At 52.5% G+C, this 25102-nt stretch overlaps 1 pseudogene; it reads left to right on the plus strand.

Annotated features, from left to right (window-relative positions):
- Positions 1-17549: 17549 nt before the first annotated feature.
- Positions 17550-25102, plus strand: part of LOC149436192 (uncharacterized) — a 59909-nt pseudogene continuing 52356 nt past the window's right edge.

Here is a 25102-nt window from a genome sequence, read left to right on the forward strand (position 1 = left end):
CCCTTCCAGTCCGGACACTTTCCCTCCTTCCAGTCCGGACACTTTCACCCCCTTCCAGTCCGGACACTTTCCCCCCCTTCCAGTCCGGACACTTTCCCCCCCTTCCAGTCCGGACACTTTCCCTCCTTCCAGTCCGGACACTTTCACCCCCTTCCATTCCGGACACTTTCACCCCCTTCCTGTCCAGGCCAATTTTCAGCTTTCAGCGCTGTCACACTATGAATGACAATTGCGCGGTCATGCAACACTGTACCCATATGAATTTTTTAGCATCTTTTTGAGACAGATAAAGCTTTATTTTGGTGGTCTCGGTCAGTCTCTGGTCAGTCACCTGGCAGTCTATGGTCAGTCTCGGTCAGTCTCTGGTCAGTCTCGGTTAGTCTCTGGTCAGTCACCTGGCAGTCTATGGTCAGTCTCGGTTAGTCTCTGGTCAGTCTCTGGTCAGTCTCAGTCAGTCTCTGGTCAGTCTCAGTCAGTTTCTGGTCAGTCTCTGTCAGTCTCAGTTAGTCTCTGGTCAGTCTCGGTCAGTCACCTGGCAGTCTCGGTCAGTCTCTGGTCAGTCTCGGTCAGTCACCTGGCAGTCTCGGTCAGTCTCTGGTCAGTCTCGGTCAGTCACCTGGCAGTCTCGGTCAGTCTCTGGTCAGTCTCGGTCAGTCACCTGGCAGTCTCGGTCAGTCTCTGGTCAGTCTCGGTCAGTCACCTGGCAGTCTCTGGTCAGTCACCTGGCAGTCTCGGTCAGTCTCTGGTCAGTCTCGGTCAGTCACCTGGCAGTCTCTGGTCAGTCACCTGGCAGTCTCGGTCAGTCACCTGGCCATCTCAGTCAGTCTCTGGTCAGTCTCTGTCAGTCTCGGTCAGTCTCTGGTCAGTCTCGGTCAGTCACCTGGCAGTCTCGGTCAGTCTCGGTCAGTCACCTGGCAGTCTCGGTCAGTCTCTGGTCAGTCTCGGTCAGTCACCTGGCAGTCTCTGGTCAGTCACCTGGCTGTCTCAGTCAGTCTCTGGTCAGTCTCAGTCAGTCTCTGGTCAGTCTCAGTCAGTTTCTGGTCAGTCTCTGTCAGTCTCGGTCAGTCACCTGGCAGTCTCGGTCAGTCACCTGGCAGTCTCGGTCAGTCTCTGGTCAGTCTCGGTCAGTCACCTGGCAGTCTCGGTCAGTCTCTGGTCAGTCTCGGTCAGTCACCTGGCAGTCTCGGTCAGTCTCTGGTCAGTCTCGGTCAGTCACCTGGCAGTCTCGGTCAGTCACCTGGCCATCTCAGTCAGTCTCTGGTCAGTCTCAGTCAGTCTCTGGTCAGTCTCAGTCAGTCTCTGGTCAGTCTCAGCCAGTTTCTGGTCAGTCTCTGGTCAGTCTCGGTCAGTCACCTGGCAGTCTCTGGTCAGCCTGTCAGCTCTCCCCCCCCCAGTAGGCATGGAGATCACTCACCAGGTTGGGGGGGGCGGAGACCGAGGGGGGGCATGTATTGCCCTCGCAGCCTCATTTCCCTTCCCTCTTCCACCTCTGTGACAGAGATCCCTGTCTCCCCTGGACACTGCCGTCCTCCAGGATCATCTCTCAGACCTGGCTCCCCACTGCCATCCACTGAGGAGAGCTCTGACCATCAGAGCAGCCTATAGCCTGGCCGGGTGCACTGGAGGCTGGGAGTTGTAGTCCTTCCCATGCACAGCCTGCCGGGATTGTAGTTCGGAGCGGTGGAGGAAGGACTACAACTCCCAGCATGCAGTGCACCCGGCCAGGCTATAGGCTGCTCTGATGGTCGGAGCTCCCGGAGCTCTCTGCAGTGGATGGTGGTGGGGAGCCAGGGCTGAGAGATGATCCTGGATGACGGCAGTGTCCAGGGGAGGCATGATACTCCCACTCCTCACTGGATTCCTCTGCCGTAGTGACATCAAAGACGTCCCTTCTTCCGAGGCGTGGCGCCACCCCCCTGTAAAGTGCTGCCCTAGGCAAGTGCCTTGTTTGCCTCGTGGCAAATACGCCCATGGTATTTGTACTGTCCTGGCTTGTTAGGGCCTCAAGAAATGAGGCTGTCAGTACATCAGGTGTAATCAGGTGTCATCAATTTTCAATGATTGGTACTATAGCTTGTAGACTCTATAGCTTTCACACAGACCAAATAATATGCACTGATTTGTGTTATTTTTACCCAAGAAATGTAGCAGTATACATTTTGGTCAAAAATTACTTATTTGCAAGATTTTATAACAGAAAAACACATTTTTTTTCAAAATGTCTGGTCGTTTTTCATTTATAGTGCAAAAAATAAAAAACCCCAGTGGTGATTAAATACCACCAAAAGAAAGCTCTAATTGTGTGAAAAAAAGACAAATTTTTATATGGAACAGTGTTGCATGACTGATTACTTGTCAGTCAAAATGTGAAAGCTGAAAATTGGCCTGGGCAGGAAGGGGGTAAAAGTGCCCGGTGGGCAGGAAGGGGGTAAAAGTGCCCGGTAGGCAGGAAGGGGGTAAAAGTGCCCGGTAGGCAGAAGGGGGTAGAAGTGTCCGGTGGGCAGGAAGGGGGTAGAAGTGCCCGGTAGGCAGGAAGGGGGTAGAAGTGTCCTGTAGGCAGGAAGGGGGTAGAAGTGCCCTGTAGGCAGGAAGGGGGTAGAAGTGTCTGTAGGCAGGAAGGGGGTAGAAGTGCCCTGTAGGCAGGAAGGGGGTAGAAGTGCCCGGTAGACAGGAAGGGGTAAAAGTGCCCGGTAGGCAGGAAGGGGGCAAAAGTGCCCGGTAGGCAGGAAGGGGGTATAAGTGCCCGGTAGGCAGGAAGGGGGCAAAAGTGCCCTGTAGGCAGGAAGGGGGTAGAAGTGTCCGGTGGGCAGGAAGGGGGTAAAAGTGCCCGGTAGGCAGGAAGGGGGTAGAAGTGTCCGGTGGGCAGGAAGGGGGTAGAAGTGCCCGGTAGGCAGGAAGGGGGCAAAAGTGCCCTGTAGGCAGAAAAGGGGTAGAAGTGTCCGGTGGGCAGGAAGGGGGTAAAAGTGCCCGGTAGGCAGGAAGGGGGTAAAAGTGCCCGGTAGGCAGGAAGGGGGTAGAAGTGTCCGGTGGGCAGGAAGGGGGTAGAAGTGCCCGGTAGGCAGGAAGGGGGTAGAAGTGTCCTGTAGGCAGGAAGGGGGTAAAAGTGCCGGTAGGCAGGAAGGGGGTAAAAGTGCCCGGTAGGCAGGAAGGGGGCAGAAGTGCCCGGTAGGCAGGAAGGGGGCAAAAGTGCCCTGTAGGCAGGAAAGGGGTAGAAGTGTCCGGTGGGCAGGAAGGGGGTAAAAGTGCCCGGTAGGCAGGAAGGGGGTAGAAGTGTCCGGTGGGCAGGAAGGGGGTAGAAGTTCCCGGTAGGCAGGAAGGGGGTAAAAGTGCCCGGTAGGCAGGAAGGGGGCAAAAGTGCCCGTAGGCAGGAAAGGGGTAGAAGTGCCCGGTAGGCAGGAAGGGGGTAGAAGTGTCCGGTGGGCAGGAAGGGGGTAGAAGTGCCCTGTAGGCAGGAAGGGGGCAAAAGTGCCCGGTAGGCAGGAAAGGGGTAGAAGTGTCCGGTGGGCAGGAAGGGGGTAAAAGTGTCCGGTGGGCAGGAAGGGGGTAAAAGTGCCCGGTAGGCAGGAAGGGGGTAAAAGTGCCCGGTAGGCAGGAAGGGGGTAAAAGTGCCCGGTAGGCAGGAAGGGGGCAGAAGTGCCCGGTAGGCAGGAAGGGGGCAAAAGTGGCCGGTAGGCAGGAAGGGGGCAAAAGTGGCCGGTAGGCAGGAAGGGGGCAAAAGTGGCCGGTAGGCAGGAAGGGGGCAAAAGTGCCCGGTAGGCAGGAAGGGTTAATGTAACATTAAAATGTAGGTTAGCTCGAAAATGTCTACAATGTAACTATACAAGTGGAAACCCTCTGTACGTAGATACAAGGCCCAATCCCCAAATTAACAGTAATATTGTAAGAGAAAAAAAGTTTCCAATCCTCTTCATGGAAGATCAGAAAGTGCCAACAAGACAAACATCCAAATACAGTTTTATTTGTACATTTAAATACAATACAGTTAAAAAAAATTGCTTCTCCAGGATCAAACGTGTCCATCAGCTAAGACTTACGGAATGTGTGCTGAACCTGAGGAAGCTATTTGTATGCGAAACGCGTCAGACACTAAGACTGATGGAATTTGTGTTATACATTGGACTTGGTGCTTCTGCTGGATATGGTTGTTTAACTGTATTGTATTTTAATGTACAAATAAAATTGTATTTTTTTTAATGGATATTTGTCTTGTTGGCACATAAAAAATTCTAGAGTAGATTGGAATATTTTTTTTTCTTACAATAAAAGCAAGAAAATGTCTGAACTTTTCCCCTTGAAGATATTAGTCCATAGACCACTGAAAGGTCCCATCAATGGATCCGTCCCATCACACACAATCACTTTACTCCTCACACTGTATATCATGTATAATCATCTGCTCTTATCTCCTTATTTATGATAGGGGTACTATTCCTCCCACTGACACCAATGATGGGGCACTATTCCTCCCACTGACACCAATGATGGGGCACTATTCCTCCCACTGACACCAATGATGGGGCACTATTCCTCCCACTGACACCAATGATGGGGCACTATTCCTCTCACTGACACCAATGATGGGGCACTATTCCTCCCACTGACACCAATGATGGGGCACTATTCCTCCCACTGATACCAATGATGGGGTACTATTCCTCACACTGACACCAATGATGGGGTACTATTCTTCCCACTGAAACCAATGATGGGGCACTATTCCTTCCACTGACACCAATGATGGGGCAATATTTCTCCCACTGACACCAATGACGGGGCACTATACCTCCCACTGACACCATTTATGGGCACTATTCCTTCCACTGACATCAATGATTAGCCACTATTCCTTCCACTGACATCAATGATGGGGCACTATTCCTCCCACTGACACCAATGATGGGGCACTATTCCTCCCACTGATACCAATAATGGGGCACTATTCCTCCCACTGATACCAATAATGGGGCACTATTCCTCCCACTGACACCAATTATGGGCACTATTCCTTCCACTGACATCAATGATGGGGCACTATTCCTTCCACTGACATTAATGATGGGGCACTATTCCTCCCACTGATACCAATAATGGGGCACTATTCCTCCCACTGACACCAATGATGGGACACTATTCCTCCCACTGACACCAATAATGGGGCACTATTCCTCCCACTGATACCAATGATGGGGTACTATTCCTCACACTGACACCAATGATGGGGTACTATTCTTCCCACTGAAACCAATGATGGGGCACTATTCCTTCCACTGACACCAATGATGGGGCAATATTTCTCCCACTGACACCAATGACGGGGCACTATACCTCCCACTGACACCATTTATGGGCACTATTCCTTCCACTGACATCAATGATTAGCCACTATTCCTTCCACTGACATCAATGATGGGGCACTATTCCTCCCACTGACACCAATGATGGGGCACTATTCCTCCCACTGATACCAATAATGGGGCACTATTCCTCCCACTGATACCAATAATGGGGCACTATTCCTCCCACTGACACCAATTATGGGCACTATTCCTTCCACTGACATCAATGATGGGGCACTATTCCTTCCACTGACATTAATGATGGGGCACTATTCCTCCCACTGATACCAATAATGGGGCACTATTCCTCCCACTGACACCAATGATGGGACACTATTCCTCCCACTGACACCAATAATGGGGCACTATTCCTCCCACTGACACCAATTATGGGCACTATTCCTTCCACTGACATCAATGATGGGGCACTATTCCTCCTATACCAATCATGGGGCACTATTCCTCCCACTGATACTAATGATGGGGCACTATTCCTCCCACTGATACCAATAATGGGGCACTATTCCTCCCACTGACACCAATGATAGGGGTACTATTCCTCCCACTGGCACCTTTGATAGGGGCACTATTCCTCCCACTGACACCAATGATGGGGCACTATTCCTCCCACTGACACCAATGATAGGGGTGCTATTCCTCCCACTGACACCAATGATGGGGCACTATTCCTCCCACTGACACCAATGATAGGGCACTATTCCTCCCACTGACACCAATGATGGGGCACCATTCCTCCCACTGATACCAATGATGGGGCACTATTCCTCCCACTGACACCAATGATGGGGCACTATTCCTCCCACTGACACCAATGATGGGGCACTATTCCTCCCACTGATACCAATGATGGGGCACTATTCCTTCCACTGACACCAATGATGGGGCACTATTCCTTCCACTGACACCAATGATGGGGCACTATTCCTCCCACTGACACCAATGATGGGGCACTATTCCTCCTACTGACACCAATGATGGGGCACTATTCCTCCCACTGACACCAATGATGGGACACTATTCCTCCCACTGATAACAATGATGGGACACTATTCCTCCCAATGAAACCAATGATGGGGCACTATTCCTCCCACTGACACCAATGATGGGGCACTATTCCTCCCACTGATACCAATGATGGGGCACTATTCCTCCCACTGATAACAATGATGGGACACTATTCCTCCCACTGATACCAATGATGGGACACTATTCCTCCCACTGATACCAATGATGGGGCACTATTCCTCCCACTGACACCAATGATGGGGCATTATTCCTCCCAATGAAACCAATGATGGGGCACTATTCCTCCCACTGACACCAATGATGGGGAACTATTCCTCCCACTGACACCAATGATGGGGCAGTCCAGCCCTCCTAAAGTCTAAAGGACAGTAATCAGGCCCTTTGCTTAGAAAGTTTTGAGACCTCTGATCTAACATAATGAGATGCAACAACCCCCCCAGAGTGGGCTCCTCCCACTGTTACCTGTACAGGTGAGTACAACAACACAGGACACTCCCATCATATACAGAGTATAGGAACTGATCTAAGTATAGTCAGTCCAAATTTGCATTTTTTTTTCTACTAATTATTTACTAGTAGGTATAGGCCAAGGGTTCAAACCAAACTCGGGCTGTTCGGGCATTTAAACGAACTCCTGGTCTTTTGCCTGTTCGGCCCCCTGCATTGTGGGAACTGAAAATCATTACTAGAAGTGGGATTTGTTCCTACTTCTATATATGGCAGCTTCCCGCTGTCACTGGTTTCTGAGGAAACTGATGGTGCAAGCACCGACGGCGTCCCTAGGAACCCACTGGGAAATCAACCCCCCTTTTTTTTAAATAAATTCTTTATTTCAACAGCACACGGTATCAGTACAGAGACTAAGGAGATAAATAATAGAAGTTACATCTCCATAACGGAGACCCACACACATGAACAACAATGTAGAAGATCATCAAACAATGTCATTCAATATCCGTCATCTTCTGCTGGTCCATCGCCCCATATAGTAGAAGTACTGCTACAGGGCGGCAGGGCTGTGCAAAATCCATGTGTGATGTGGGGCACATGCTACAAGTGCCTCGGCCTAGTGATACCCACAGGAAGGGCACAGTACAGGACCAGTGTCCTCAGTGCTGGGACAAGGTCTTCTGGTACACAAGGCAAAGACATAGTAGTGCACTCCCCCCAAAAAAAAAAAACTGCAAAAATGACAGACACTATCCACTAGCCCTGGAAATGCCACAATTTATCCATAGAAAACTGAGTGGGATGGGCAGGAGGGTTTTGCCGGTGTTGATACAGAGATGGTTATACCAGAATCATGGATGAGGCTACAATCAGGATCTTGCTACTTTTTTTACAACCAGTTATTGTCTTTCATATAAAAGTGATCCAAGTGGCTATATAGCTGCTGGATCACTTTTACAGGCAGTGGAAGGGGGAACCCCCCTCTCACCACTGTTGCCTTTTGTCCCATCAGAGAGCCCATTAACGATTTGACTGGTCCGGCCACAATCATTGAGAGGAGTGTGTAGCAATTGTGCACACCGAGATGGACGCGGTCATCCATCTTGCTAAGGATCCTCCATCTTGTATCATTCTCTCTCCCTCCAATGAGCCTCCTCAGAAATGTGGTCTGTGTGTGTATGCTGAGTTCAAAAGGCATCAGGCCCCAGCTGGAGAGCTTCATGGTTATAAACCCAAATTAGCTGGTGCCCGGGTGTCTGTTAACTTCTCAATCTGAGATAATCGTAAAACCATAAACCAGTCCTTCACTGGGCTTCAAAGACATTCCAGCTAGCCGTAAAACAGACCTCACATTTAAAACCCACTTTTCCATATAATTTTATATCTTAAGGTAGGAAATAATTACATAAAAACCAAGTATATATTTGGATAGCTCAGTTTAATGCGAGTCGTCTGATATCTTACACCCCTAGTGGACGTCTACAGGAGAGAAGAAAGCCATATAGTTCTAGCTGGAATAGAAAAATATGGCATGTTTGATATCGAGACGTTCAGCAGATGATTCTGCATATTAATCTAGTCATGGATAGAATGTTACATGTACCTAGGGAAGGTTATTGACCATAGTATACCTTGTGAGGGATTTGGTCATAGCCTGAGATCCCCGCCTGCAACACCCCTCCCCAAATGAGGCAATTGGTTCTCTGCTTTAAGGAGACACCCTTCTGAGTTCCTAGAAAAGGCTGTTATGCTTGGAGAAGTTGAAGTTGAAGAATTCTCCTTTTTTACATCAGAACCAACTTGGGAGCTCTGAAGCTTGGTCTGCTTAACCCAGGACTTTTGGCAAGTATCTACAGTACATCTCTAATCCTCTTTCTTCATCTTTTTGTTGTGTTATTGCTCTCTGTATTTATATATATACAGTGGGGATCGAAAGTTTGGGCACCCCAGCTAAAAATTTGTATTAATGTGCATAAAGAAGCCAAGGAAAGATGGAAAAATCTCCAAAAGGCATCAAATTACAGTGTCAGGAATGGACTAGCCAGCAATGGTGGGACTCACCTGCCTTTTGATCTGCAGTACCAGGGCTGGCCAGCGGGTGCTCCCAGCAATCAGAGACTCAACTTTGCAGCCAGCTAACACCTGAAACTGATTATGCTGGGGTATTTAAGGGATGGCCAGACTTGCAGACTCTGCCTTGGTGTTGTGTTTCTCTTGGGCCCTGTATCCTGTTCCTGCTCTCTGTTCCTGCTCTCTGTTCCTGCTCTCTGTTCCTGCTCTCTGTTCCTGTCTGATTCTCTGCTACCTGTCCTGATCCCTGGCTTGTCTGACCATCCCTCTGCCTGACCCTCTGTACTACGCTGCCTGCTACCTGTTCTGATCCCTGGCTTGTGACCCTGACCATCCCTCTGCCTGACCCTCTGTACTACGCTGCTAGCTACCTGCTGAACCTGGCCTGTGACCCCGACCAATCTCCGCTTGCTCCCCCTGTACCTACCTGCCCGACTGATATTGACCCGGCCTGCCTGACGACGCTTGCTTGTATGTACTGTTATCTGTGGGTGGTTGGTTTGGTTCGTTTGCACTGTATTATGTTTAGTATTGCACTGCGTTTATGTTTGTATGGTTAGTGTTAATAAATTATATTGTTTATAACATATCTGAAGTCTGCGTTTCCCTGCGTCAGCCACACACCTCTGGTCACACCTGGGAGCCCTGACATTACACCAAGGCCAATCCTGACCAGAAGTGGCTGCACAGGGAAGCCATCTTGGCTTGTTGCTGGGAAGGATGGATCTGGATGAGGTTGCGTATTTATATCTGCTAGTGTTTGATGACAGGGAGTATGCTTATCAAACTCTGAAGGAGTATACCCGGGATGAACTGCTAGAATGTATACGGTTCGCTCATGTTCTAGTAGATCAGGGCACAGAGTTCTCTGAGGTGCAACCTTTGATTGAGGTTTGTGTTGAGTTGGTTTCATCTGGTTCCCCCGAATGCAGGGATGAATTTTTGCCACCATTTAGTGCAGACCAGGTAGAGTCCCTGGTGTGGTTATTAGAGGATGATGTGGGTTACTTTCTGGAGCGTTATTCCACATGTTCACCACAGACACTAAGAGATTGTATAAACGCAGTGCAGTCATTGACCAGACAGGCTTTGTGTAAGCTCAGCTTTGTCCAACCCATACTGCAGACATGGACAGATTTGTTGCACCCAGCCTCTATCAGCTTACAAAGACCCAGTCCTGCTTCTAACTCTACTCCTGTATTCCCACCAGCTCCTCCAGTTACAGCCCAGTATACTTGGCTATCTACCGCATGTCAGTCCCCTGTTCCCACTCGCTGCACCTATCCTGCCTTTAACCCTGTAAAAAAGCCCTCTGTAGCAACTGCTCCCTCCCCTGTTCCATCCTCCAGCTCTTCTCTGTCTCCAGCTGCTCCATTCGTTTGCAGACCTGCGTTTACTTGCAGTGCTCCAGTAGTTAAAACCAGAAAAAAGTGAAAGTTCTTTCCAACCAATACCATCCTGCCAGTATCCAAACCGGTGAACCTGCCTTCCGTGACTCAGCCTGAAGCCTCTAATCAGCCTGATGCCTCTCTTCGGCCGGATGCCTCTCTTCGGCCTGATGCCTCTACTCGGCCTGATGCCTCTACTCGGCCTGATGCCTCTCCTCGGCCTGAAGCCTCTACTCAGCCTGATGCCTCTACTCAGCCTGATGCCTCTACTCAGCCTGAAGCCTCTACTCAGCCTGATGCCTGCATTCAGCCTGATGCCGCTACTCAGCATGATGAACTGATCCAGCCCGGCGATCCTATTAGGCCAGTTGACTCGATGCCCGCTGTTGATCCAGATGATCCGGTACCTGATCCAGTGCCCGCTGTCGTGCCAATTGACTCAGAGCCCGCTGTCATACCTGGTGACCCGGTGCCCACTGCCTTGCCAGATGACGCGGTGCCCGCTGGCAAGCCAAATGACCTGATGCCTGGTGACCCAGTGCCCGCTGTCATACCTGGTGACCCGATGCCCGCTGTCGAGCCAGACAATCCGATACCTGATGACCCGGTGCCCACTGTCGTGCCTGTTGACTCGGAGCCCACTGTCTTGCCAGACGACTCGGTGCCCGCTGTTCCGCCAGTCGACTCGGTGCCCGCAGTCTTGCCAGTTGACTCTGTGCCCGCTGTTCCGCCAGTTGACTCGATGCCCGCTGTTCCGCCAGTTGACTCGGTGCCCGCAGTCTTGCCAGACGACTCGGTGCCCGCAGTCTTGCCAGACGACTCGGTGCCCGCAGTCTTGCCAGACGACTCGGTGCCCGCAGTCTTGCCAGATGACTCGGTGCCCGCTGTTCCGCCAGTTGACTCGATGCCCGCAGTCTTGCCAGATGACTCGGTGCCCGCAGTCTTGCCAGACGACTCGGTGCCCGCAGTCTTGCCAGACGAGTCGGTGCCCGCAGTTCCGCCAGTTGACTCGATGCCCGCTGTTCCGCCAGTTGACTCGGTGCCCGCAGTCTTGCCAGACGACTCGGTGCCCACTGTCGCGCCTGGTGACTCGGTGCCCGCTGCTTCGCCTGGGGGCCCGAGACCTGTTGCTCCGCCTGAGGGCCCGAGACCTGTCGCTCCATCTGGGGGTCCGGCGCCCGCCGCTCCGCCTGAGGGCCCGAGACCTGTCGCTCCATCTGGGGGTCCGGCGCCCGCCGCTCCGCCTGAGGGCCCGAGACCTGTCGTTCCATCTGGGGGTCCGGCGCCCGCCTCTCCGCCTGAGGGCCCGAGACCTGCCGCTCCATCTGGGGGTCCGGCGCCCGCCGCCCCGCCTGGGGGCCCGAGGCCCGTCGCCCCACCTGGGGGCCAGAGGCCCGTCGCCCCGCCTGGGGGCCCGAGGCCCGTCGCCCCGCCTGGGGGCCCGAGGCCTGTCGCCCCGCCTGGAGGCCCGAGGCCTGTCGCCCCGCCTGGGGGCCCGATGCCTGTCGCCCCGCCTGGGGGTCCGGCGCCCGCCGCTCCGCCTGAGGGCCCGAGACCTGTCGCTCCATCTGGGGCTCCGGCGCCCGCCGCTCCGCCTGAGGGCCCGAGACCTGTCGTTCGATCTGGGGGTCCGGCGCCCGCCTCTCCGCCTGAGGGCCCGAGACCTGCCGCTCCATCTGGGGGTCCGGCGCCCGCCGCCCCGCCTGGGGGCCCGAGGCCCGTCGCCCCACCTGGGGGCCAGAGGCCCGTCGCCCCGCCTGGGGACCCGAGGCCCGTCGCCCCGCCTGGGGACCCGGTGCCTGCTGCCCCGCCCGGGGGCCCGGTGCCTGCTGCCCCGCCCGGGGGCCCGGTGCCTGCCGCTCCGCCTGGTGGCCCGCTGCCTGCTGCTTCTCCTGGTAGCCCGATGTGCCTCTGCCCGGAGTCCTGCCCGATGTGCCTCTGCCCGGAGTCCAGCCCGATGTGCCTCTGCCCGGAGTCAAGCCAGATGTGCCTCTGCCCGGAGTCCAGCCCGATGTGCCTCTGCCCGGAGTCCAGCCCGGTGTGCCTCTGACCGGAGTCCAGCCCGGTGTGCCTCTGACCGGAGTCCAGCCCGGTGTGCCTCTGCCCGGAGTCCAGCCCGGTGTGCCTCTGCCCGGAGTCCAGCCCGATGTGCCTCTGCCCGGTGTGCCTCTGCCCGGAGTCCAGTACGATGTGCCTCTGCCCGGTGTACCGCTGCCCGGAGTCCTGCCCGGTGTGCCAGTCTTTGATATCCCGCCAGTTACCAGACCCGGGCGGTGGAACATTTTTCCCAGCTAGGACAGTTTGGAGAGTCCTGAGGCTGCTCCTTGAGGGGGGGGTACTGTCAGGAATGGACTGGCCAGCAATGGTGGGACTCACCTGCCTTTTGATCTGCAGTACCAGGGCTGGCCAGCGGATGCTCCCAGCAATCAGAGACTCAACTTTGCAGCCAGCTAACACCTGGAACTGATTATGCTGGGGTATTTAAGGGATGGCCAGACCCACAGACTCTGCCTTGGTGTTGTGTTTGTCCTGGGCCCTGTATCCTGTTTCTGTCCTGCATCCTGTTTCTGAACCGCTGCTGACTTCTCCTGCTCTGATCCCGGCTCGCTCCTGACCATCCCTCTGACTGACCTTCTGTACCACGCTGCTTGCTACCTGTTCTGATCCCTGGCTTGTGACCCTGACCATCCCTCTGCCTGACCCTCTGTACTACGCTGCTTGCTACCTGCTGAACCTGGCCTGTGACCCCGACCAATCTCCGCTTGCTCCCCCTGTACCTACCTGCCCTATTGATATTGACCCGGCCTGCCTGACGACGCTTGCTTGTATGTACTGTTATCTGTGGGTGGTTGGTTTGGTTGCACTGTATTATGTTTTAGTATTGCACTGCGTTTATGTTTGTATTGTTAATGTTAATAAATTATACTGTTTATAACATATCTGAAGTCTGCGTTTCCCTGCGTCAGCCACACACCTCTGGTCACACCTGGGAGCCCTGACACTTAGTACACAGAAGTCACTTATTAATTTTATGATTTAATATCTTGAAAGTGGGCAGAGCATAAAATATGTACAAAGGAAAAACAGTTACAGAAAATACAAAAAGACACACAATTGGCTATTCACTATGAAATAAAAAGGGAATAAAAACAGAAATAAAACTTTTAACAAGATTTATCCTGCAACTGGAGCAAATCAAAGAAAGTCCGCGATTCACAAGTCATATAAATCCGGCTCTGTACGAATCACACCGTCCATATCTCAGGGTCCTCAATTTATTGAAATATGGATTTGGGCTGGATTTTAGCCCTCAGCCAATCAACCCTGGGGGGGTGTTCCTGTACCAGCCCACAGGACGTTCTGTGTTCTGAAGTGCCCAATCTCAAATGGGCAAGAAACGGTTTGGATCACTGGGTCAGGGATAGGATTTTCAACACCAGCGCGTCAGTCCGATTGCGACAGTACCAATCACTGTTCAGCTGTCACAATCAGACGCCATATAACCATTCTATGTGTTTCTCTGGGATTCTACATTTTACATGTAGATGGAGCCTACAGTGTGTCCAATCAGAAGGAAGTATTTTCTTCTCTCTGCAACTAATATTTTAGCTTTCATGAGAGATGAAACATATTCCTCTGATCTGTGGATATGAATCAGATCTGGCAGACATTTCGGAGCCTTCTTTCGGTCTTCTTCTTTTAGGTTCAAAAAGGTGGCAATCTCTGGCTACATAGGTGAGAAGCTTTTATTGGCTTCTTGGTGTCACCTCCAGCCTAGAAGCTGCTCTGTCCTTTCAGATGCTGATTGGTGAACATATGTCTCTGACTGAATACTGAACACTGATCTGTAATAATACAAAACTAAACTATATCTACAATTACATATTTCTACTGGTCACATCCCAACTAATGATAAAATGATTCTACTCTTACATTTATGTTACAGTAGGGATTTCTTAGTTGCATTCTACAGCAAAATATGGTCCGCAGAGAGCTTCCAAAGCATCAGAGGGATCTCATTGTTAAATGTATCAGTCAGGAAAAGGGTACAAAAGAATTTCCGAGACATACCATGGAACACAGTGAGGACAGTCATCATCAAGTGGATAAAACATGGCGCAACAATTACCAAGAACTGGACATCTCTTCAAGATTGATGAAAAGACGAGAAGAAAACTGGTCTGGAAGGCTGCCAAGAGGCCTACAGCAATCCCGACCACCCTATAGCAGAAATACTGCTACAGGGCGGCACAGGTGCACAAAATCACGTATATATACATGTTTTTGCATTTCCGGACGCGGCTGTCAATCACTGTGTACGGCCGGTGATTACTCACTGGTGCCCGGAGATTGCCGAGGATCTCCGATGGGGAGGAGAACTGTTTGTAAACAAAACAGTTCTCCTCCCTGTTGGCTCGTGCACACTGCTTTGGATGGCTCTGCACAGCAGTGTGACTACAGTGAAGCACACGGACACAGGACATAGTGAAACAGCACACAGTTAACCCTTTGATTGCCCACACGTTAACCCCTTCCCAGGGGCAGACTGACAACACATGGGGCCCCCGGGCAATAGAAGATCATGGGGCCCCTGTGACCTTGCCCAAATTCAAAAAAGCCTATGAAAAAGGTACCAGGGCATGTCATGGGGCCCCCTACTGACCCCGGACCCTCGGGCAGTGCCCGAGTTTCCAAATGGTCAGTCTGCCCCTGCCCAGTGCCATTAGTACAGTGTCAGTGCTTCTTTTTAGCACTGATCACTGTAATGGTGTCACTGAGGATGTCAGTGACACCAAGTCAGTTCCCCCCAGTGTCAGAATGCCGCAGTCCTGCTAAAAGTTGCTGATCGCTGCCATTACTAGAAAAAATATTTTTTTAAGAAAAGCCCAGTATATATAATGCCATTTGTAGAAACTTTCATGTAAACCAATTAATTTACACGTTTTGGGATTTTTTTTTTGGCAAAGACACGGAGCAGAATACATTTTGGCTTAAATTTATGATGAAATTAGATTTTGTTTATTTTTTTACTGGACATGTTTTATAGCACAAAGTTCAAAATATTGTTTTTTGCTCAATATTGACGGATTTTTTGTTGTATAGCACAAAAAAATAAAAAAACACACAGGTGATCAAATACCAGGGAAAGAAAGCTAATTTTGTGGGGAAAAAAGGACGTAAATTTTATTTGGGTGCAGCGTTGCGTGACCGCACAATTGTCAGTTAAAGTAACGCAGCACCATAATGCAAAAAATGTCCTGGTCAGGAAGGGGGGGAAATCCTCAGGAGGGCAAGTGGATAAAGGAGCTGCAGGAATATCTGGCAAGTCCTGGCTGTGTGGTCCATGTGACAACAATCTCCCGTATTCTTCATATGTCTGGGCTATGGGGTAGAGTGGCAAGACGGAAGCCTTTTCTTACAAAGAAAAACATCCAAATTTTGCAAAAACACATCTGAAGTCTCCCAAAAGCAAGTGGGAAAATGTGCTCTGGCCTGATAAAACCAAGGGTGGACTTTTGGCCATAATTCCAAAAGATATGTTTGGTGCATAAACAACACTACACATCGCCAAAAGAACTCCATACCCACCGTGAAGCATGGCGGTGGCAGCACCGGTGGTAGTGAGCTCTTATGGATCTTCAACTTGGGGTTCCCCAGGGCATGGAGTCTAAGCCCCAGCCTGCTTGTTCACCAGAGCCCCTGATGGTGGGGATGGACTTGCAGCAAGCTGGGACCAGGTACACCCAGCTGAGGTGGAGGAGACTGCTCACGGGAGCAGAGTATCACAGGAGAAGACAAACAGAATCTGATAGGCAAGCCAAGGTCAGGATAGGTGGAAAACAAGCAAGGTCAGAGAATGAAGCTGGGGTCGGTACACAGGTAGTCAATTTAGGATTCAAGACAACAGACCCACATGGGAGCTCCAGCAACTAGGAAGTTGCTCAGGCAAAGCGGCCTAGTCTGAGCACGTCTTATATAGACAGGCAAACAAGGAGGAGGGACAGGAAGTGATGGAAGGGAAGGAAATAAAACCCAGAGGATAGCAGATGATGCCCATAGGTGAACACAGACAAACATGAGAAGGGATCAGGACTACAGCAAGGAGGTAAGAACACAAACAAGAAACTGCAGTCTAACTTGTTGCTTCTTGCTTCGGGGCTGTTTTTCTTCAGCTGGAACTGGGGCCTTAGTCAAGGTAGAGGGAATCATGAACAGTTCCAAATACGGGTCAATATCGGCACAAAACCTTCAGGCTTCTGCTAGAAAGCTGAACATGAAGAGGAACTTCCATCTTTTAGCATGACAACCACCCAAAGCATCCATCCAAATCAACAAAGGAATGGCTTCGCCAGAAGATAAAAGTTTTGGAATGACACAGCCAGAGCCCAGACCTGAATCCCATGGAAAATCTGTGGGGTGATCTGAAGAGGGCTGTGCACAGAAGAGGCACTCACAATCTGACAGAATTGGAGTGTTTTTACAAGGAAGAGCGGGCAAATATTGCCAAGTCCAGATGTGCCGTGCTGATAGGCTTATACCCAAAGACTGAGTGCTGGAATCACATCAAAAGGGGCTTCACCAAAGGATTAGTGTAAGGGTGTGCACACTTATGCAGCCAGATTATTTTAATTTTTTTATTTTTACTTCCCTCCACATGAAAGAGTTCAGTTTGTTGTTCAACTGAATTGTTTATAGGTTACAGATTTATCTTTGTCTAATTTTTTACATCACAGAAACCTGACAATTAACAGGGGTGTGTAGACTTTTTATATCCACTGTATGTACGGGGTGTATGGGGTGTACGGGAAGCATGGGGTGTATGGGAAGCATGGGGTGTACGGGATGTACAGGATGTATGGGGTGTACAGGGTGTATGGGGTGTACAGGATGCAGGGGATGTATGGGGTGTAAGGGATGTATGGGGTGTACAGGGTGCAGGGGATGTATGGGATGTACGGGTTGTATGGGGTGTACAGGATGTACGGGATGTATGGGGTGTATGGGTTGTAAGGGATGTACGGGATGTATAGGATGTGCAGCACTGTGGTAGTTCAATGAGAACTATGGGCGGGACTTGTAGTTTCTCATTCACAGAGGATTGTGAAAGAACGGAGCAGCCAGGCAGGTGGAGTCCAGCATGGTCACTGTTTTTTTAATTTGACATCTAGCAGGGGGAGGGGGTGGAGAATATCCCTCACTAGCTGTCAAAGCGGGGGAGTGGAGAGGATTGGGGGCCGGTCCATTCATATCATGTTACATGTTACACCCTGAATATTTGGAGTATTATAATAATGGAGAATCAGTGGCAGTACGGTGTAAATCTGGATATTATCCATCATCTGACACAATGAGTTGTGACAACCCCCGCACCTCCCAGGAGTGGACTCCTCCCACTGTTACCTGTACAGGTGAGTACAACATGTGACACTTCCATGATATACGCAGCAGGAAGCCCTCCGTATGGAGCAGACAGATCCCAGGAACCTCCCATAATGAGGAGGTCAGACCATGGTCCATAGACCACTGAAAGGTCCCATCAATGGATCCGTCCATCACACACAATCACTTTACTCCTCACACTGTATATCATGTATAATCATCTGCTTTTATCTCCTTCTTCCACAGCTCAGTGTAAGAAGCCCACCATAGACCATGTGGACAGTCTCTCCATAGACAAGGAGTATTATAAGAAGGGAGAATCAGTGGCAGTACGGTGTAAGTCTGGATATTATCCATCATCTAACACAATGAGATGTAACAACCCCCACACCCCCCAGGAGTGGACTCCTCCCACTGTTACCTGTATAGGTGAGTACAACATGTGACACGTCCATCATATACACAGTATATGAATAGCACTATGTACAATATATTCAGAACAAATATACATATCCTTCCTTCATAATATACAATGTAATATCTGCTTCCACTTTGCATGTGCCCGGAGGATTCTGCCCCCAATCTTGAATTTAGCTGAACAGAGCATGCTCCAGCCGTGACATCACACCTCCACTACACACATTGCCCTACCCCAGTGAGATCCCACCCCCTCCACTACATACATTGCCCTACCCCAGTGAGATCCCACCCCCTCCACTACACACATTGCCCTACCCCAGTGAGATCCCACCCCCTCCACTACACACATTGCCCTACCCCAGTGAGGTCCCACCCCTCCACTACACACATTACCCTACCCCAGTGAGGTCCCACCCCCTCCACTACACACATTGCCCTACCCCAGTGAGATCCCACCCCCAGTACACACACATTGCCCTACCCCTGTGAGATCCCACCCCCTCCACTACACACATTGCCCTACCCCAGTGAGATCCCACCCCCTCCACTACACACATTGCCCTACCCCAGTGAGATCCCACCCCCTCCACTACACACCTTGGTCTATCCCAGTGAGATCCAACCCCCTCCACTACACACGTTGCCCTACCCCAGTGAGATCCCACCCCGTCCACTACACACATTGCCCTACCCCAGTGAGATCCCACCCCCTCCACACACACATTGCCCTACCCCAGTGAGATCCCACCCCCTCCACTACACACCTTGGTCTATCCCAGTGAGATCCCACCCCCTCCACTACACACGTTGCCCTACCCCAGTGAGATCCCACCCCGTCCACTACACACATTGCCCTACCCCAGTGAGATCCCACCCCCTCCACACACACATTGCCCTACCCCAGTGAGATCCCACTCCCTCCACTACACACATTGCTCTACCCCAGTGAAATCCCACCCCCTCCACTACACACATTGCCCTACCCCAGTGAGATCCCACCCCCTCCACTACACACATTGCCCTACCCCAGTGAGATCCCACCCCCTGCGCATACACCTTGGTCTACCCCAGTGAGATCCCACCCCCTCCACTACACATATTGCCCTACTCCAGTGAGATCCCACCCCCTCTACTACACACATTGCCCTACCCCAGTGAGATCCCACCCCCTCCACTGCACACGTTGCCCTACCCCAGTGTGATCCCACCCCCAGCACACACACATTGCCCTACCCCAGTGAGATCCCACCCCCTCCACTACACACATTTTTTTTTGATTGAAAAGATACTTTTATTACAGAAGTATAAAAAACAACATGATACTTGTAATCGGGGTACATCTCATCCAGTACTGCGACGCAGCGCACCACATTGCAATACAGTTCCAAGCATACGATAAATACATTCAGAAATAAATACATTCGCTCAGCGGTATGATGCCTGACGTGATGTGCAGAGGATGAATCCCCCAGACCAACACGTCATGCATGACGCCGCTTACCCCGAAACCATAGCATCCTAATACACGGTACATTTCCTAATATCACTAAGTCATGCAAAAACGAAAAACCAAATGTTACAATCTACAATAAGCATCGGGAGTGTGGGGGGGAGGGGGAAAAAGGGGGAAAACACAGGCCCGATGCTTTATTGAAGGGACAAAGACACGCTAGGGGGGAGGGGAAATCTTCAGACGTCCTCTTCCTCCTTAAAGTCCATCAAGGTATAGTCTCTGAGCAGACTGAGGACCAGTCTGCGACAGTCCTCAATGGACATCCTCTCCCGCTGGTGGATGAGGCGCTTCCTGGCGCACCATAAAGCGTCCTTAAAACAACACAGCACCCGCCAGGCGCCGTCAATGTCCTCCAGAGAAAAAGTTCTACAGAATAGTCCACTCAACACCCCAAAGTGAGTGATGGCTGTCTGTGGTACAAAGTCTTTGAGTTCAGGTTCCAGGGCCCCCAACAGGGCCTGAGCAAAAGAGCACTCCCAGAAAACGTGGTGAGACGTTTCCTCATGGATGATGCAGAAGGGGCAGTATCTGTATCTGCTCAGGTTCCTGGCATGCATAAATGTCCTGAGAGGCAACCCCCCTTGGATTGCCATCCATGCCAGGTCTTTGTGCCTGTTGGTGAGAATGTTGGAAGAAACATTCCTCCAGACCACCTTGCAGGTGTCTGAAGGCAGGCCTGGAACCGACTCCAAAATGTCGCTTGCTCTGATGAGCTTGTAGATGGTCTTTGGTTTCCACAAGTCAGGCTTGACTCCCTGCAGCCCCTGCTCCCTGATGAACTTGAAGGTATCCAAGTAGTACCAAGGGGTGTCCCAGTTGTTGGGGATGGAACTGTCCCAAGTGTCCCACCCGAGGGACCTCCAGAGAGGCAACAGGAAGAAGCGAGACATTGCGTTCCCGCCAGAGTCCATAATCCTTTTGGGCAAAGTTCTGCGGATGCAGTTGCAAGCAAAGAACACCCTCAGTTGGGTGGCGATGTCGGGCATGCCCTTACCGCCCTTGAGGGGTTCCTTGAACATGACTGCCCACTTCACTCTGTCCATCTTGGAGCCCCAGATGAAGTGAAACACCGCCCTGGTGATGGCCTTACAGGTGTTGACCCGTGAGGGCCAGGCCTGGGCGAGGTACTGCAACACAGGGAGAATCTCGCTGCGGAGTACCAGTGTCTTCCCTTTGATGGTGAGGTCTCTGAGGCTCCAAAGTCCAAATTTCTGATGCATCTTAGCCAGTCTCTCCTCCCAAGACTTCAGGGCTGCGCCCTCGGCACCAAACCAAACTCCCAGAATTTTCATGAAGTCTGTCTTGATGCCAAAGGGTATGGATGCAGAAGAAGGCAGGAACCACTTTCCGAAGAGCATGACTTCCGACTTCCCGCAGTTGACTCTTGCCCCCGAAGCTTGGCCGAAGTCCTCGCAGGTCTGGACGAGCAGGTCGATGGAGCGCTGGTTGGCACAGAACACCGTCACGTCGTCCATGTAGAGCGAGCACTTCACTTCCCGTCTGTCTGGTCCCGGTGCGGTGATTCCCCCGATCTCTGGATTCCGTCTGATGCATTCAGCGAAGAGCTCTATACAGCAAACAAAAGCAGAGGTGAAAGAGGGCAGCCTTTCCCCGGGAAGGGGTCAGTTTTCCAGCCGTTCACCTGCACGGAACTGCAAATATCATTATACATAATGTCAACGTACGAACAAAACATTTCCCCGAGACCAAACCTGCGCAGGGCTCTGCACATAAACCCATAGGAGACACAGTCAAAGGCCTTTTCCTGGTCAAGACTGACCAGGGCCGCGTGCACACGGCGGTCCTTGATGTATTGGACCGTGTCCCGGACAAGCGCTAGGCTGTCCGCAATCCTGCGGCCAGGAATGCCGCAAGTCTGATCCGGGTGGATGATCTGTCCGATGACAGCCTTCAGCCTGTTCGCCATGACTTTGGTGAGGATCTTGTAGTCCACGTTCAGGAGAGAGATGGGACGCCAATTTTTCAAGTCACATCTCTCCCCCTTACGCTTGTACAGGATCGTGATCATCCCCTCCCTCAATGAAGGAGGCATCCTGCCCTCCACCACCATCTCCTCGTACAGCTCGAGCAGGTCCGGGCCCACGAGATCCCACAGCGCTACATAGAGCTCCGCTGGGAGACCGTCGCAGCCCGGGGTCCTGCCTTGCCTAAAGGATTTAGCGGCAGAGTGCAGCTCCTCCAACGTCAAGGGGGCGTTGGTGGCCGACAAACCTGCAGGATCAATAGCGTTAGAGATACCTGACAAGAACCTGTCGGCTGCTGCCGTGTTTGTTTCTTTGGGGGAGTAGAGGTCGGTGTAGTAGTCGCTGACCACTTCCATCACGGCCTCTTTCCCCTTCTGGAGTGTTCCGGTCTTGTCGCGCAGCTCCGACAGGGGTGTGTGTCCTGAGTGGAGTTTCCTGAAAAAGAAAGAGTTACACTTCTCACCTTTCTCTAGATGCTCCACCTTGGCACGGAAGACAATGTGTCTGGATTCTTCCTCAAAGTGCTTTTTCAAGCTCTTCTTGGTGTCCTCCAGGTCTTGCCTCACGTCCCAGCCACAGAGGTGAAGGTCCTGCAGGGACTGCAGCTGACGCTGCAGTCTCCTGAGTTCCCTCCTCCTGGCACACACTTGCTGGCGTCCCCTGGCCTGAAAGAAGCTGCGCAGCTTGACTTTCACGAACTCCCACCAGTCGCTTACCTTGGGAAAGAAAGACTTCTCCTCTCGCCAGGCACCGTAGGTTTCTCTGAGCTCCTCTAGCAGTTCCTCATCGTCCAGCAGGGTGCAATTCAGCTTCCAGGAGCCCGGGCCGGGGGCAAAGCCCTCTCCCAGGTCACCCCGAAAGTGAATGGCCCTGTGGTCAGAGAAAAAGCAGGGAACCATGGAGAACCCGCGGTGCCTGACTGCCCTGGAGGTGAGCACAAAGTCAATCCTGGAACGCACAGATCCATCGGGGCGGCTCCATGAGTAGTTCACGGAGGCGCGCCCTACGGATCCCACGGCGTCCAGCAGGGAAGCCTCAGCAATCACCTCCCGGAGCAGCTTCGAGGTGGCATCGAGTTTAGCGTACATGCTGGAGCTGCGCCCGTCCTCCTCTATCGGATAGTTAAAATCACCGCCGATTACTACTGTTCTCGTTGTGACGAGTTGCGTCCGCAGGGTTTGGAAAAGCTCCAGCTGCGCGTTCTTCTCCGGGGAGGCGTACACGTTGATGAGCCTAACGGGCTCCCCCACCCATGAGCCGTCTATGACCAAAAGGCGGCCACAGACGAGCTCCTGGACAGAGTCAACAGTGAAATGACCTCCCCTGATAAGAACCGCAACCCCTGCAGACTTGCAATCGCCACCCCCAGACCAGTAGGAGGGACCGTGGGTCCACTGGGAGGACAAATGAGTGTACCTCCTCAGAGGGGGAAGGGCGCACTCCTGAAGCATGTAGACATCACTCTGCTGTGTGGAGAGAAAGGTCAGCACAGTCTGCCTCCTAGACGCATCCTTGATGCTCCTCACATTAATGGAAAAGATAGAGATCTCAGCCATCATGGGAAGGAGATGAAGGGGTTAGTCGGCAGGGGCTGTGCTTACCTCCCCTGGAGAGGGGGGGTGACCTCTGTGACCTCTGCAGCCTGACCAATGTCCTGGCTCAGTCCGATCTAGTTGAGGACCTCGTTGAGGACCTCATCGAAGTCGGTGGTGAGATCTGGTTCCGCCCTGGTCAGAGCCATCTCTTCTTCCACCTCCTCCTCCTTCTCCAGCGTGTCGAGGTCCTCCCCGACGGGGTCGGGACCTGTGACATTCTGGAGGACGGCAGGCCGTTTGGTGGTGGAGGAGGGGTCCTCCGCCGCCGGGCTGGCCTGCTCCTTCTTCCGCTTCCTGTTCCCCGCCGCAGAGCTGCCGGCAGGGGTGGCAGGGGGAAGGGGCGGGAAATCCTCCTGTGAGGACAGGTCAGGGGGGGGCGGGACCGGACTCGGGAGGGGTTGGGAAGGGGAGGGGAGGGGGGGGCAGGAGGGCAAGGGGTGGGGGGGCAGGAGGGCGAGGGGCAGGGGGGGCAGGAGGGCAAGGGGCAGGGGGGCCAGGGTCCAGGGGGGGGCGGCCTCCGACACCGGAGGGGTAGGGGGGGCTGGGGTGTGGGGAGGGGGTGGGGGGTTCCTCTTACCTGGGTCCTTCTGAGGGTTCTTTGGCGCTGGTTTAGCAGGGCCCTTGCTCAGGGCCCCCGCATACGTCCTGCTTCTCTCTGGGCAGTCCCTGTAGACGTGCTCTGACCGTCCACAGAGGTTGCAGGTTTTGGACCTCGGGCAATCCTTGGTCTCATGGCCTGCAGCCCGGCAGAACCTACAAGAGAGCACATGGCAATCCTTACCCTCGTGCCCCGGCTGTCCGCACCTGCGGCATGACTGGGGTTGGTCGGGGTAGTGTAGGAGTCCTGCAGATGCTCCCAGGGAGAAACACTAATGCAGATGTTGGAGGTCTCCAGCAGGCCGATCTCTCAGCAATCTGCAAAACACAGCCCACTTACCTGTCCAGAAGCCGTTGGCATCTAGTATCCGGACTGGCTCCTTCAACACGACGCAGAACCTCTGGAGATAGGTGGCAATATCTCTTCCGGGGACGTGAGGGTTCCTCATGGACACCGTTATCCGCCTTTCGTCCCTTTGAATGGGAGAATTCGCAAGGAACTTGCGGAAAGGGGAATCAGGCCCAGAGGTCTTCACCATCTCCCAGTACCTTCTGCAGACCTGTAACGAGACAAAGGTTATGAAGAAGATACCTTTCACGAAGGACTGCACCGACAGGGTCTCTGCCTTGCTGAATCCTTGTTCCAGGATCATCTTCTTGCCGAAGACTTCCGGGGTCATGTCCGGGACTCTGCCTTCCACCTCCTTCAGCCGCAGCACGACTGTCTGCTTCATCCAGGGCTCCAGGGACGGGAGACCTTCTGCAGGGCCGGAGCGTTCTGAGGTGGAGGTGGAGGGGGTCTTGGCAGGGGCGGCGGCGGTCAGCGGCTTCTTGGCGGTTTGCTTGTTCTTCCCCATCTTGTCGCAGAGGAGTTCTCAGGAGGGCTTCCAAGAGATCTTGAGCGGATTCCTTCTCCTTCTTCTTCCTTGGCGGCTTCACTCTTGCTTAGCCTTTGAAAAGGCTATTGAGCGTCTACTGCCCGGAGGTAGTAACGCAGAGTGGGAAGGGGGGAAGATCACAAACTCGTTCTGTGTGGGGGCTAAGCCTCAAACCCAATAGCAGCAAGCAGGTGAAGCCGAATTTAATCGACGATCCTACCAGGCCGAGTAGAGGGTACCCCACACAGACCAAATGGCTGGGATAGATACAAGTGGTTCTCAACGTCCTAGCTGGAAGCAGGGACACCCCTAAAGGCAAGGTCGATACTACACTTGATCTTAGCCAAAAGGCCGAGAAGCGACACACACACACACATTGCCCTACCCCAGTGAGAGCCCACCCCCTCCACAACACACATTGCCCTACCCTAGTGAGATCCAAC

This window comes from Staurois parvus, unplaced genomic scaffold, assembly GCF_062004578.1.
Source record: "Staurois parvus isolate SC_StPar_1 unplaced genomic scaffold, SC_StPar_1.0 ptg001402l, whole genome shotgun sequence".
Taxonomy (NCBI): Eukaryota; Metazoa; Chordata; class Amphibia; order Anura; family Ranidae; genus Staurois; species Staurois parvus.